The sequence below is a fragment of the Kogia breviceps genome, chromosome 7 (genome assembly GCF_026419965.1).
Source record: "Kogia breviceps isolate mKogBre1 chromosome 7, mKogBre1 haplotype 1, whole genome shotgun sequence".
Lineage (NCBI taxonomy): Eukaryota > Metazoa > Chordata > Mammalia > Artiodactyla > Physeteridae > Kogia > Kogia breviceps.
Genome location: NC_081316.1, coordinates 96682465 through 96695350, shown reverse-complemented (window position 1 = coordinate 96695350; position 12886 = coordinate 96682465). Strand labels below are relative to the sequence as shown.

Sequence of the window (12886 nt, the reverse complement as noted above, 5' to 3'; positions counted from 1 at the left end):
AGTTTCTGCTTTATAACAAAGTGAATCAGCTATACATATACATATATCCCCTTATCTCTTCCCTCTTGCATCTCCCTACTTCCCACTCTCCCTATCCCACCCCTCTAGGTGGTCACAAAGCACCGAGCTATCTCCCTGTGCTATGCGGCTGCTTCCTACTAGCTATCTATTTTACACTTGGTGGTGTATATATGTCCATCCTACTCTCTCACTTTGTCCTAGATTACCCTTCCCCCTCCCCATGTCCTCAAGTCCATTCTCTTGTTGGTCTGCGTCTTTATTCCCGTCTTGCCCCTAGGTTCTTCATTGCTGCTCATGGGCTTTCTCTAGTTGCGGCGAGCAGGGGCTACTCTTCATTGCGGTGCACAGGCTTCTCACTGCAGTGGCTTCTCTTGTTGTGGAGCATGGGCTCTAGGTGTACGGGCTTCAGTAGCTGTGGCTCACGGACTCTAGGGTGCAGGCTCAGTAGTTGTGGTGCTCGGACTTTGTTGCTCCATGACATGTGGGATCTTCCCAGACTAGGGCTCGAATCCATGTCCCCTGCATTAGCAGGCAGATTCTTAACCACTGTGCCACCACGGAAGCCCCCATTTGTATTATTTTTAGATTCCACATATAAGTGATATTTGTCTTTCTCTGACTTATTTCACCAAGCATAATTTTTTCTAGGTCAATCCACATTGCTGCAAATGACAGTATTTCATTTTTTTAATGACTGCATAATATTCCATAATATTTCAACATTTTCTTAATCCAATGTTCACTTGGTTTTCTTCCATGTCTTGGCTATTGTAAATAATGCTGCTATGAACATTGGGGTACATGTATCTTTTAGAATTAGTGTTTCCATTTTTGTCTGGATATACCCAGGAGTGGAATTACTGTATCATATGGTAGTTCTATTTTTAGTTTTTAAGGCAACCTCCATATTGTTTTCCATAGTGGCTGCACCAATTTCCACCAACAGTGTACACGGGTTCCCTTTTCTCCATATCCTCTCCAACATTTGTTATTTTCAGACATTTTGATGAGAGTCATTTTGACGATAGTCATTTTGACAGGTGTGAGGTGATATCTCATTGTCGTTTTGATCTGCATTTCTCTGATGATTAGTGTTGTTGAACAACTTTTCATGTGTCTATTAGCTACCTGTATGTCCTCTTTGGAGAAATGTCTATTCAGGTCTTTTGCCCATTCTTTGATTGGGTTGGGTTTTTTTTTTTTTTTTTTTCGATATTGAGTTATATGAGCTCTTTGTATATTTTGGATACTAACTCCTTGTTGCTTTCACCATTTGCAAATATTTTCTCCCATTCTGTAGGTTTTTTCATTTTGTTGATGGAAAGTTGTGTTTCCATTTTCACTTGTCTCGGGGTATTTTCTGACTTCAACTTTGATCTCATCATTGACTCACTGGTTTTTTTTAGTAGCATGTTGTTTGTTCTTTTACCATTTTTCTTTCTATAGTTGATTTCTAGTTTTTTACCATTGTGGTTGGAAAAAAAATGCTCAATATAATTTCTATCCTCTTAGATTTGTTGAGGCTTATTTTGTGACCTGGTATATGATCTACCTTGTAGAACATTCTATGTATTCTGGAAATGAATGTATATTCATCTGCTTTTGGATGTAATGTCCTGTAGATATCAATTAACACCAACTGGTTTACTGCATTATTTAAGAATACTGTTGTCTTATGGAATTTCTGTCTGGTTGATGTGTCTATGATGTCAGTGGGGTGTAAAGTCTCCTACTATTATTGTATTATTGTCAATTTCTCCCTTCATGTCTGTTAGTATTTGCTTTATATATTTAGGTGCTCCTGTATTGGGTGTGCATATGTTAATGAGTGTAATATCCTCTTCTTGTATCAATCCCTTTATTATTATATAATGCCCTTCTTTGTCTTTCAGTACAGGCTTTGTTTACAAGTCTATATTGTCTGATCTGAGTGTTGCTACCCTCACTTTCTTGTTGTTTCTGTTTGCATGAAATATCTTTTTCCATCCCCTCACTGTTAGTCCTTGTATGTCTTTCACCCTGAAGTGAGGCTCTTGTAAGCAGCATATAGATGGATCTAGGTTTTTTATTCAGTTAGTCACCCTATGTCTTTTGATTGGAGCATTTAGTTCATTGACATTTAAAGTTATTATTGATAGGAATGTACTTACTGCCATTTTAATCCTTATTTTCCAGTTGTTTTTGTAGTTCTTCTGTGTTCATTTCTTTCTGTTTTGCCAGTTATGGTATGATGATTTTATTTTGTAGTATGCTTGGGTTCCTTTATTTTGGTTTTTTGTGTATCTATTGTAGGTTTTTTATTTGTGGTTACCATGGGGTTCATATATGATGAACCATAATTATATCTACTTGATTTAAATTGATAGTCATTTAAGTTCAAACACATTCTAAAAGATCTATACTTTTTAGTCCCCTCACCCTCATTTTGTGTTTTTGATGTCATATTTTACACCTTTATGCTTACTCCTTTACTGTTTATTGTAGTTATAGTTTCTTTTACAACTTTTCTCTTTTAATCCATGTATTGGCTTATTTAAGTGATCTTCAATCCTTTCTATATATTTTCCTTTTCTACTGTGATTTTTCCTTTCCTATAGATTCTTCTTTTCTATTTAGAGAAGACCCTTCAACATTTTCTTTAGTACTGATGAATTCTTTTGGCTTTTGCTTGCCTGAGAAGTTCTTTATCTCTCCTATTCTAAATTATAATCTTGCTGGGTAGAATATCTGAGTTTGCAGGTTTTTACCTTTCAGCGCTTTGAATATATCATGCCACTCCCTCCTGGTCTGTAAAGTTGCTGCAGAGAAATCAGTTGATAGTTTTATTGAGATTCCCCTGTATATGACTTTGTTTTTCTCTTGATGCCTTTATTTTTTTTTCCAGAGGGTACTAAATCATTTAATGATTACACATGATAATGGATGATACACAGGCTTCATTCCCATCTATGACTTTATCTGGTACCATAATTCAATTTAGATATATTGTATAGGATGTGCCAACAATCATATTCATAACTAAAAAACTCCATCACTTTGTTTGGGTGACCCTTTTAATTGTGAACTCCAGGTCACAACACAGTAACTGTCAGTTCAACGACACCAAGATTTGTGAAGACAATGGCTTCTCCACTCAAGCAGGTTGTAAATAAATTTCAAATGGAACTTTGTATCTTGATGCCTTTAGAATTCTCTATCTTTAACTTTTGCCATTTTAATTATGATATATCTTAGTGTGGGTGTTTATGTTCATCTTGTTTGGGAACCCTCTGTGCTTCCTGTATCTGGATATCTGTTTCCTTCTTTAGGTTTGGGAAATTTTCAGCCATAATTTCTTCAAATACATTTTTGATCATTTTTTCTCTCTCTTCTCCTTTTGGAACCCCTATAATGGGGATATGGCATGTTTAAAATTATCTCACAGATTTGTATGCTGCCTTCATTTTTTTAAGTCTGTTTTTCTGTCTGCTGTTGTGATTGAGTGATGTCCATTATTCTGTCTTCCAGATCACTTATGCATTCTTTTGTGTCATTTAGTCTGCTGTTCATTGCTTCTAAAGTGCTTTTTACCTCAAATATTGAATTATCTATTTTTAATTGGGTCTTCTTGATATTTTCCAGTTGTTTTACTACCAATGCTTGAATTCATTGTCTGGTAGACTATCTCTGTTCCATTGTTTTTTTTTTTTTTTTTTTCCTTGCTCTTTCAATTGAGAGCAGTTCCTCTACCTTTTTGTTTTATTTAACTTTCTCTGTCTCTATGAATTTAGAGGAGACAGCCACCTATTGTGGTTTTGAAGGGGTGTTCTTATGTAGGAGTATCCCTATGTGTTCCCCGTGCCCTTGGGGGGAGGGCTGGATATGATGTGGATGCCAGTCACCTCTTTCCTCAGGTCTGCTGACTGCTATCATCTTAGTATGGGGTGTGGCTGGTTTTGGAGGAGCTAGAGAGTTCTCATGGTGTGATGGGGGACATCCTCTCTAGTCAGTGGCCATTACTGCCATGTTAGGGGTGGCGTTTGCTCCCAAGTTGCTTAAGCAAAATCCCTGAGGGTTGGGCTTGAGCTGGTTCTGTTCCCTTTAAGTGGGTGTTTTTCCCTTCTCCCTTCACTGGGACTTTGCCCCAAAGGAGGGGAGTGCTGATATAACTGGGGCTTGTGTGCTTACAGAAGTCCGCCTGTTTAAGTGTCTTTGGCTCTGCTCAGATGCAGCCCATGGTTGTGTCTTTTCCTATGTTCTGTCCACCTGAGATCTAGTGCTAGCTTGTGGCATGGAGTAGGCGGAGCTGGAGCATTCACTTGGCTAAAACTGGGGAGTGTGGTGTGGAGGGTGTAGAAGTTCAAGTGGCTGCACTGTTGTCAGAAGTGTAGGCTGCTCCTATGGCACTGTTTAAGTGCCAGTAATGGTCACTGCTAGCCCACCTGGACAATACCTGGGTTCCTGGGTTGCCTCTGTGTCCCTAGATCCAGTCTTTTCCCTGGTCCTGGCCAAGCTGTGTCTTGGAGTGAGTGGGACTGGGGTGTTCACTTCACTCAGACTGTGGAGGTGGGTGGAGGCAGCAACTGCTAGGGCAAACCTCTCTCTGCCCTGTCTAGGGCAATCTAGCAGCACCTTCTCACGCCTCAAGAGTGGAGTTCCAGCTTCTTCAGCCTTTCTCTCTGTCCCAGTGGTTCCCCAAGTAGCCAAGAGAGGTTGTCTCCTATTTGTAGGACCCCAGGACTGGGATGCCCAGTCTGTGGTTTGACTATCTCACTCCCCAGGGCAAGTGTCCACCATTTGATTTCCCTTTTCCTCTGAGTCCCCTCCCAGGGGCACAGGTCCCAACCCAGTACTTTTCTTCCCATTTTACCTGATCATATGTGTACCTTTCTTACAGTCTTTGTTGTATAGAAGTCCTCTGCCAGTTTCCAGTCAGTTTTCCATGAGTATTCTTCCATGTGCAGATGTATTTTTGACATGTTTGTAAGGGGAGGTGACCTCCATACCTTGCTATCTTGATCTCTCTCCTATGTCAGGCCCTTTTTATAAATCACTACTTCCATTTGCCTCTGTCAGAATGACTGGGGTCGCATTCATATAGCAGATTAACCGAATAAGTGGAAAGCTAAACTTGTAAGATTTTATTTTGACACATGTGATAATATCATCAAACCTTGATTTTGGAAATGAGAGACAGCCATATATAATTTGAGAGATTACCAACCTGAGATATATTATGCATTATACCATATGTCACTGTGCATTATACCATATGTCACTGACTTTAATGATGGTTTTGGACCAGTTCATTTTTAATGTCACTTATGAAAGATCATATCTTTGACTTTTAATATTACTGATGGTTAGTTCCTGACTCAAAGCATTCTCTGCCTGAAAAAGATGTGTATAACAAAATATATTTCCCTTGAAGATCTCTGCAGTTGGTCCCGTCTTCCCTTTTCCATCTTTTCCTGGTATTTTCTGTGTCGCAAATATGCTTATTCTGATACCATACTGATTAATATGGACTTTTAGCTCAGGCTGCATTTAATCTGCAAACCTGTCCCCCCAAATAAAAGGATGTTCCTTCTATCTACAATGAAAAGTAAAGCAAACACAATGCTTCAGACCTAAATGTAAAGACCACATGACTACTCATATATGGAGATGAGCATGAAAGAATATCTCTTCTGGGAGAAAATGATGCAGTAGTATCTGACCGCAGGGCATAAATTTTGATAAGTGCTATTTTTTATTTGCAATTCAAATAAATTGGCAAACATTCTTCTGAAAATCTTATTCCACATGTATACAACTGAAAGTGTTGATTGTGAGGCTATCTATGACCAAGTTTTTCTTGCCATGGACTGGAAAATATGTTGGCACATCATCCTGACTGGATGTCCAGGCCCCTCTATTTAATATTCAGCTCTCTAATAGTACAATTACCTGAAAAGAGTGGGCTCAGAGGTGCTTGAATCAGAAGCCTGCCAAATCTCTCACTCTTTTTTTATGGTAGTTTAATAATAAACACTTTAACTTTCATTATGGCTGGAAGTAGAAAGAGAATTTTAGCAAGTGTTGAAATTTTAGCTGTGTGGAGGAATAAATAGCTCTGTGACCTCTGAGATTTCCTACAATATCATTGGATGATTTCCCTGAGAATTTTCTTTACAACTCTCAGATGCTAAAACCAGCTGCTTACAGATCTCTTTCCTTACTCTCAAAGAACATGATCTAAATATGAATCATCATAGGCACCAAGATCTTGACTAGAAAATCCTCCTAGTGACACAGTATCTTATTGCTTGAGAGATGCCAAGGGAATTCTTTCCACAGTTTGTTCCTCAGAAGGGGGCATAGTGGGAAAAAGTAGTGGAAAAAGCAGGGCTTTGACAACAATTAAACTTAAGTTTTAATCCTGAGTGAGCCACTTATTAGCTTTTGATCTATGACAAGTAAGTTAAATTTCCTAAGCCACAACTTTCTAATATAAAAATGGAGATAGTATCTCCTACTTCAGAAGGTAGTGGAAAAAGTAGGAATAGTGCATATAAAGATATGCACTTTAAAATATAGATATTCTATATAAATTATATATATATATTATAAGTTATATAAATTATAACTTGTAATTATGAATTTTAGGTTGAGTCTGGTTCCTAGAATGGAGCACCATTTCTATATACAAGGTAAGCTTTTGAGAATTAAATGCTCCACCAAGTTTCACATGCTAATCAATGCATTTGTGTGTTGGAGGTAGGGGTATGCATGAGATAAGACAAGAATAAGAAATAAGATGCTGGGACTTCCCTGGTGGTCCAGTGGTAAACAATCCTCCTTCCAACGCAGGGGACACAGGTTCGATCCATGGTTGGGGAACTAAGATCCCACATGCTTCAGGGTAACTAAGCCCATGCACCTCAACTAGAGAGAAGCTCAAGCATCACAATGAAAGATGCTGAGAGCCTCAACAAAGATCCCACATGCTGCAACTAAGACCCGACACAGCCAGAAAGAAGATATTAAAAAATAAATAAGATGCTAATTTTCATCTTTTTAGTAAAATTTTAGTATTCTCTTCCACTTTTCCTTTCTCTTTCCTTTTTTCTCATTAAAAAATATATACGTTAAATAATATAGTATTTAAAGTATACTTTAAAATCAAAAGTAATACATCTATGCATTTTTATTTAAAAAATGAACACAAACATCTTTGTCATTCTGGCTTTTTTCTGACTGGGGAGAGTCAAAATAGCTGCTACTATAATGATGAAATGCTAGCAAGTAAATAACCAAGGCTGGCTCTCCCTGTTAGAAGTAAAAATTGTGTTAACTATTCTCATGCATTAACTATTACATATGAAGTTTAGAGTCAGTTTTTCAAATTTTACAAAAATTGAGATTTTGATTTTAATTACATTGATTTATAAATTGATTTTACAAAATGTAATACCATTTAAAGATTAAATACTTTCAGCCATGAACTTGGTGCATTTCTCCAAATTTCCTAGTATGTATATATATATTTTTAAAAAAAAAAAATTTATGTATTTATTTATTTATTTTGGACTGTGTTGGGCCTTCATTTCTGTGCGAGGGCTTTCTCTAGTTGTGGCAAGCGGGGGCCACTCTTCATTGCGGTGTGCAGGCCTCTCACTATCGTGACCTCTCTTGTTGTGGAGCATAGGCTCCAGACGCACAGGCTCAGTAGTTGTGGCTCACGGGCCTAGTTGCTCCATGGCATGTGGGATCTTCCCAGACCAGGCCTCGAACCCGTGTGCACTGCATTAGAAGGCAGATTTTCAACCACTGTGCCACCAGGGAAGCCCTCCTAGTATATTTTTTTTTAATGTCCTTCAGTAAAATTTATACAGTTAAGCCTTGAACAACATGGTGGGGATGGTGGGGTGTAGGATTTCCTCCTTGCAAGGACTTCCTCCTTGCAGTCAGAAATCTTCACATTCATTGCTCCTCTGTATCCACAGTTCCACATCCAAGGACTTAACCAACACTTGAATCGTGTAGTACTGTAATATTTACTATTGAAAAAACTCCATGTATAAGTGGACTCATGCATTTTAAAAAAGTTAACTGTAGTTTTATTTAAAAGATCTTATATATTTCTCTTTTAAAAAGTTTCATAATTACTTTATTTTTTGAATTGAAGTATGATCAAAATAAAACATTATATTAATTTCAGGTGTACAACATAATTATTCAATATTTTTAGGTATTATGAATGGTCACTACAATAAGTCAACATCCTTCACCATACACAGTTACAAATTTTTTTCTTGTGATGAGTACTTTTAAGGTTTACTTTCTTAGAAACTTTCAAATATACAATAAAATATTATTAACTATAGTCACCATGCTGTAAATTACATCCCTATGACTTTTATTTTATAACTGGGAGTTTGTACTTTTTGACCTTCTTCACCCATTTTGCCTATCCAGTCTCTGGCAACCATTAAGCTGTTTTCTGTATCTTTTTTTTTTTTCTTTAGATTCCACATACAAGTGAGATCATACAGTATTTATTTGTCATTTTCTGTCTGATATTTCATTTACCATAATGCCCTCAAGGTCCATTCATGTTGTTATAAATGTCAAGAATACATTCTTTTTATGAATGAATATTATTCATATATATGTATATGTATATATGTATATAACATTTTCTTTTTTCATTTATCCATTGATGTACACACCACTTAGGTTGTTTCCATATTTTAGCTATTGTAAATAATGCTGTAATGAACATGGGAGTGCATACATCTTTTCAAGTTAGTGTTTTTATTTTCTTTGAATAAATACCCAGAAGTGGAATTGCTGGATCATATGGTAGTTCTATTTTTAATGTTTTGAGGAATCTCCATACTGTTTTCCATAGTGGCTACACTAATTTACCTCCCCACTAGCAGTACACAAGCATTCCCCAAAAGGTTTTATATATCTGCTATTAGATTTATTCCTACATATTTCACAGTTTTTTGCAATTATGAATGGAATATTTTTCTATTAATTAAAAAATTAATATTGTCATGAATAGTATGTTTATTTTTAAAATACATTTATTTTATTTTATTTTATTTATTTAAAATAAAATACATTTATTTATTTATTTTTATTTTTGGCTTCATTGGGTCTTTGCTGCTGCATGCAGGCTTTTCTCTAGTTGCAGTGAGCGGGGCAACTCTTCATTGCGGTGTGCAGGCTTCTCATTGGGTGGCTTCTCTTGTTGCAGAGCATGGGCTCTAGAGTGCAGGCTCAGTAGTTGTGGCGCATGGGCTTAGTTGCTCTGCGGCATGTGGGATCTTCCCACACCAGGGCTTACCATGTCCCCTGCATTGGCAGACGGATTCTTAACCACTATGCCACCACGGAAACCCAGTATGTTTATTTTATATCCAGCCACATTACTAAACTCTTGTTAGTTCCAGGAGTTTGGCACTTTTTGCTTTGGAATTTCTAGGTGGGCAATCACATATCAAGCTAGTAGTGATGTTTCATTTCTTCCACTCAAATTTGTATAGCTTATGTCCTTTTTATTCATGTTGCATTGGTTAGGTTCTCCAATAATATGTTGATTAACAGTGATAATAGAGGACATCCTTTAGTTTTTTTTTTTACCTTAATGTGAATGCTTCTACAGGTTCCCCATTAGGTATGATATTTGATGTAAGCTTTTAGCAGATGACTTTTGTTTGGTAAAGAAAGTTTCTTTTATATTCTGAATTTGTTAATTAAAAAATTCAAGGTATAGTTTTACTTTATCCAATGCTTTTCCAGCATCTATTGAGATGATCAAATAGTTTTTTTCTCATTTGACCTGATAAATAATTAAGCTACTTTTATTCCTGGGATATATCCTACTTGATCACAATATATTACACTTTCATTGTACTATCAGAGTTAGCTTGCTGTCTTATTTAGAATTTTTGCCTCTGTTCATAAGGGTGATTGGTTTTTCTTTCCTTTTCTTGTGTTGTCCTTGTCCACTCCAGGTTTGGTAATAGAATAACACTAGTCTTATAAAAGTTGGATAGCTTTCAATTTTCCCTTTATAACTTGTAACATTTTATGTAACATTGGAATTATCCTTTATTGAGAATTTCATTGGTAAAATTGTCTTGGTGGAATACAATTATTAGGAATAGATCTTAGACTATACAATTTCTTATATGATTACTAAGTTATCTAGATATTTTATTTCATGGGTCAATTTGTATAAATTATATTTTCTCTTAAAATTTTTTATTCTTCTTGGGTTTTAAATATATAGGAAGTAAGGGACTCAGACCAATAATTGTGAAAAAATAAATAGGAAAACTGAAAAAATTATTTAAAAAAATATGTTTGTAGATTTTAGGTAGCTAAGAAGGGAGTGAAGAATTACAAGATCAAGATCATGGAGGAAAGGGAAGCCCAAGAAGTGATTAAGCAGCCTTTAGGAGCTAAAGGAATAAACATTTGAATTCAGAGTCCTTCAAGAAGAGGAGTAAGTTCCTAGACTTTGGGTAAACCCTCAAAATATTACCCTAGAAGTAAGATAAACCAGAAGTAAACTGGCCTTCAGAGTAAATGAAATCCATATTTTTATTCAATCTGACAATCTCTGTTTCTTAATTTGTATGTTTGGACCATTTACATTTAATGTAATTATTGATATGGTTGGATTTAATACTATAATTTTATTATCTGTTTTATATTGGCTCCCTTTTTTGTTTTTCTGTTTCCATTTTCCTGTGTATTCCATTTAAATTTATCTATTGGCTTTTTGATTATATATCTTTGAATAATTATTTTAGTAGTTTCTCTGGGGATTGCAACATACAAAATTTCATGGTGTACTTAGAATTAATATTTTACCACTTCAAATGAAATGTAAAAATCTTATAATCACATAGGCCCTTTTATCCTCCTTTATTTATATTGTAGTTGTCATATGTATTGCATACACTGAAAACCTCAAAATGTTATCATTTTGCTTTTAATAGCCATACATGTTTTAAAGAACTTAGAGAAAAAATAGCTTATTTATCCAGATATTTACCATTTCTGTTGCTCTTTCTTCATTCCACCTATCATTCTGATACCATTTCCCTTCCCCCTCAAGAACTTCCTTTAACATTTCTTTTAGGGTAATTCTGCTGCCAACAGATTCCCTTAGTTTTCCTTCATCTTAGAATGTTTTTATTTGTTTTTATCCTTGAAGGATATTTTCACTATATATAGAATTCAGGGTTGACCATTAGTTTCTTTCAGCACCTTAAAAATATTCTACTGTCTTCTGACCATAATGGTTTCTTATGAGAAGTCAGCAATTATTCAATTTGTTATACTCTATACACAATGTTTTATTTCTCTCTGGTTGCTTGTAAGAATTTTTTCATTATCTTTGGTTTTTAGTAGTTTGCTCATTATGATTGTGGTTTTCTTTGAGTTTATCTTATTTGAAATTCACTGAGTTTTTGAATCTGTAATGTCATGTCCTTCAACCAATTTGGGATGTTTTCAGCAATTATTTTTTCAAAACTTTTTTCTGCATCAATTTATTTTTCTTCTTCTTCTTAGACCTTAGTAACAAAAATATTAGACCTTCTGATATTTTACTACAGGTCTCTGAAGCTCAGTTCAATTTTTTACAAATTGCTTTTCTATTTGTTTTTCAGATTTAATGGTTTCTATGCATCTATCTTTAACTTCACTTAGTCTTTCCATTCTGATATTAAGCCCATCAGTGATTTTTTTTTTAGTTATTTTACTTTTTAACTTTAAAAGTTTCCATTTAGTTCTTGTTTTATAGTCTCTATTTCTTTGCTTTGTACTGCTCAAAAGTGACTATATACACAGGTTTAGGGGATCTATTTCTCCACTCTCACCTTTCTATAATTTCCTGAATATATTTTAGCTCTTTTCATGGTCCTTAGAAAGCAGAAGTCTTGGCCTCTCCATGCTGTTACATACTTTCCATAACTGGGTCTGCCTTAGGAGCAAAGGCTAGAGAGAAAATAGAGAGAAAACAATTGAGTATTATTTCCCCAATACTCTTAAGACCAAAGGAATTCCTTTTCCCAGTTCTTCTGTAATAAAGGACTTTCTCTAAATTTTAGGTGCCTGCAAGATCATGACTGCTGCTCTGTTGCAAGAGTGCAGCTTCATGACTTGCCACAGGGCAGGGTCAGGAGATTAGTAAAAGAAAAAGGGGGGATTACTCTGCACATTTACAATCCTGCAGTGCCCCTTACCTGGTCTTCTAACTAGAAAAAGAACATTTCTATTGGAGCTTTTCTGTTCATACCTGCTGTGCAGTTCTGGGATTTGGGTTGCCCTACAGTCTAAGTTAGGAGATATGGGTAGAAAAACAAAGCCTAGGAAATTCACCACTATAATGATTGTTATATGAGTTTTGAGAAAGTGATAGCAAGTTTATTCATTTTAGCCAAAACCAGAAGTCCTTGAAGTCTATATTTGAATCATGTAAACCTGGCAGAGAAAATGAAAATTCTCACAGGAGAGACTTTCTATCATAATCCTAGGCTTCACTTTAATAAAAAATTTTTCATGCTTGCTTGTGTGCACATATATTAAAATTGGAATGATACAGAGAAGGTTAGCACAGCCCCTGTGCAAGAAAAATATGCAAATTCATGAAGCATTCCATATTTTAAAAAAATTTCATATGCAATATCTGGCACTCAATAGAAAATTAATAGATATATGAAGAGAAAAGACAAAGTAATCCAAAATAAGAGAATGACGTTCTTGGATTAGAAGAATCAATATTGTCAAAATGACTATAGTACCCAAGGCAATCCACAGATTCAATGCAATCCCTATCAAATTACCAATGGCATTTTTCAATGAATTAGAACAAAAA

At 35.6% G+C, this 12886-nt stretch overlaps 1 non-coding gene across 1 annotated transcript; it reads left to right on the top strand.

Moving 5' to 3' along the window:
* The first annotated feature begins 12570 nt into the window (after window positions 1-12570).
* On the top strand, window positions 12571-12676 carry LOC131760719 (U6 spliceosomal RNA). Its single transcript, XR_009336816.1, has one exon. It is a non-coding gene; the product is annotated as a U6 spliceosomal RNA (small nuclear RNA).
* The last annotated feature ends 210 nt before the right edge of the window (window positions 12677-12886 follow it).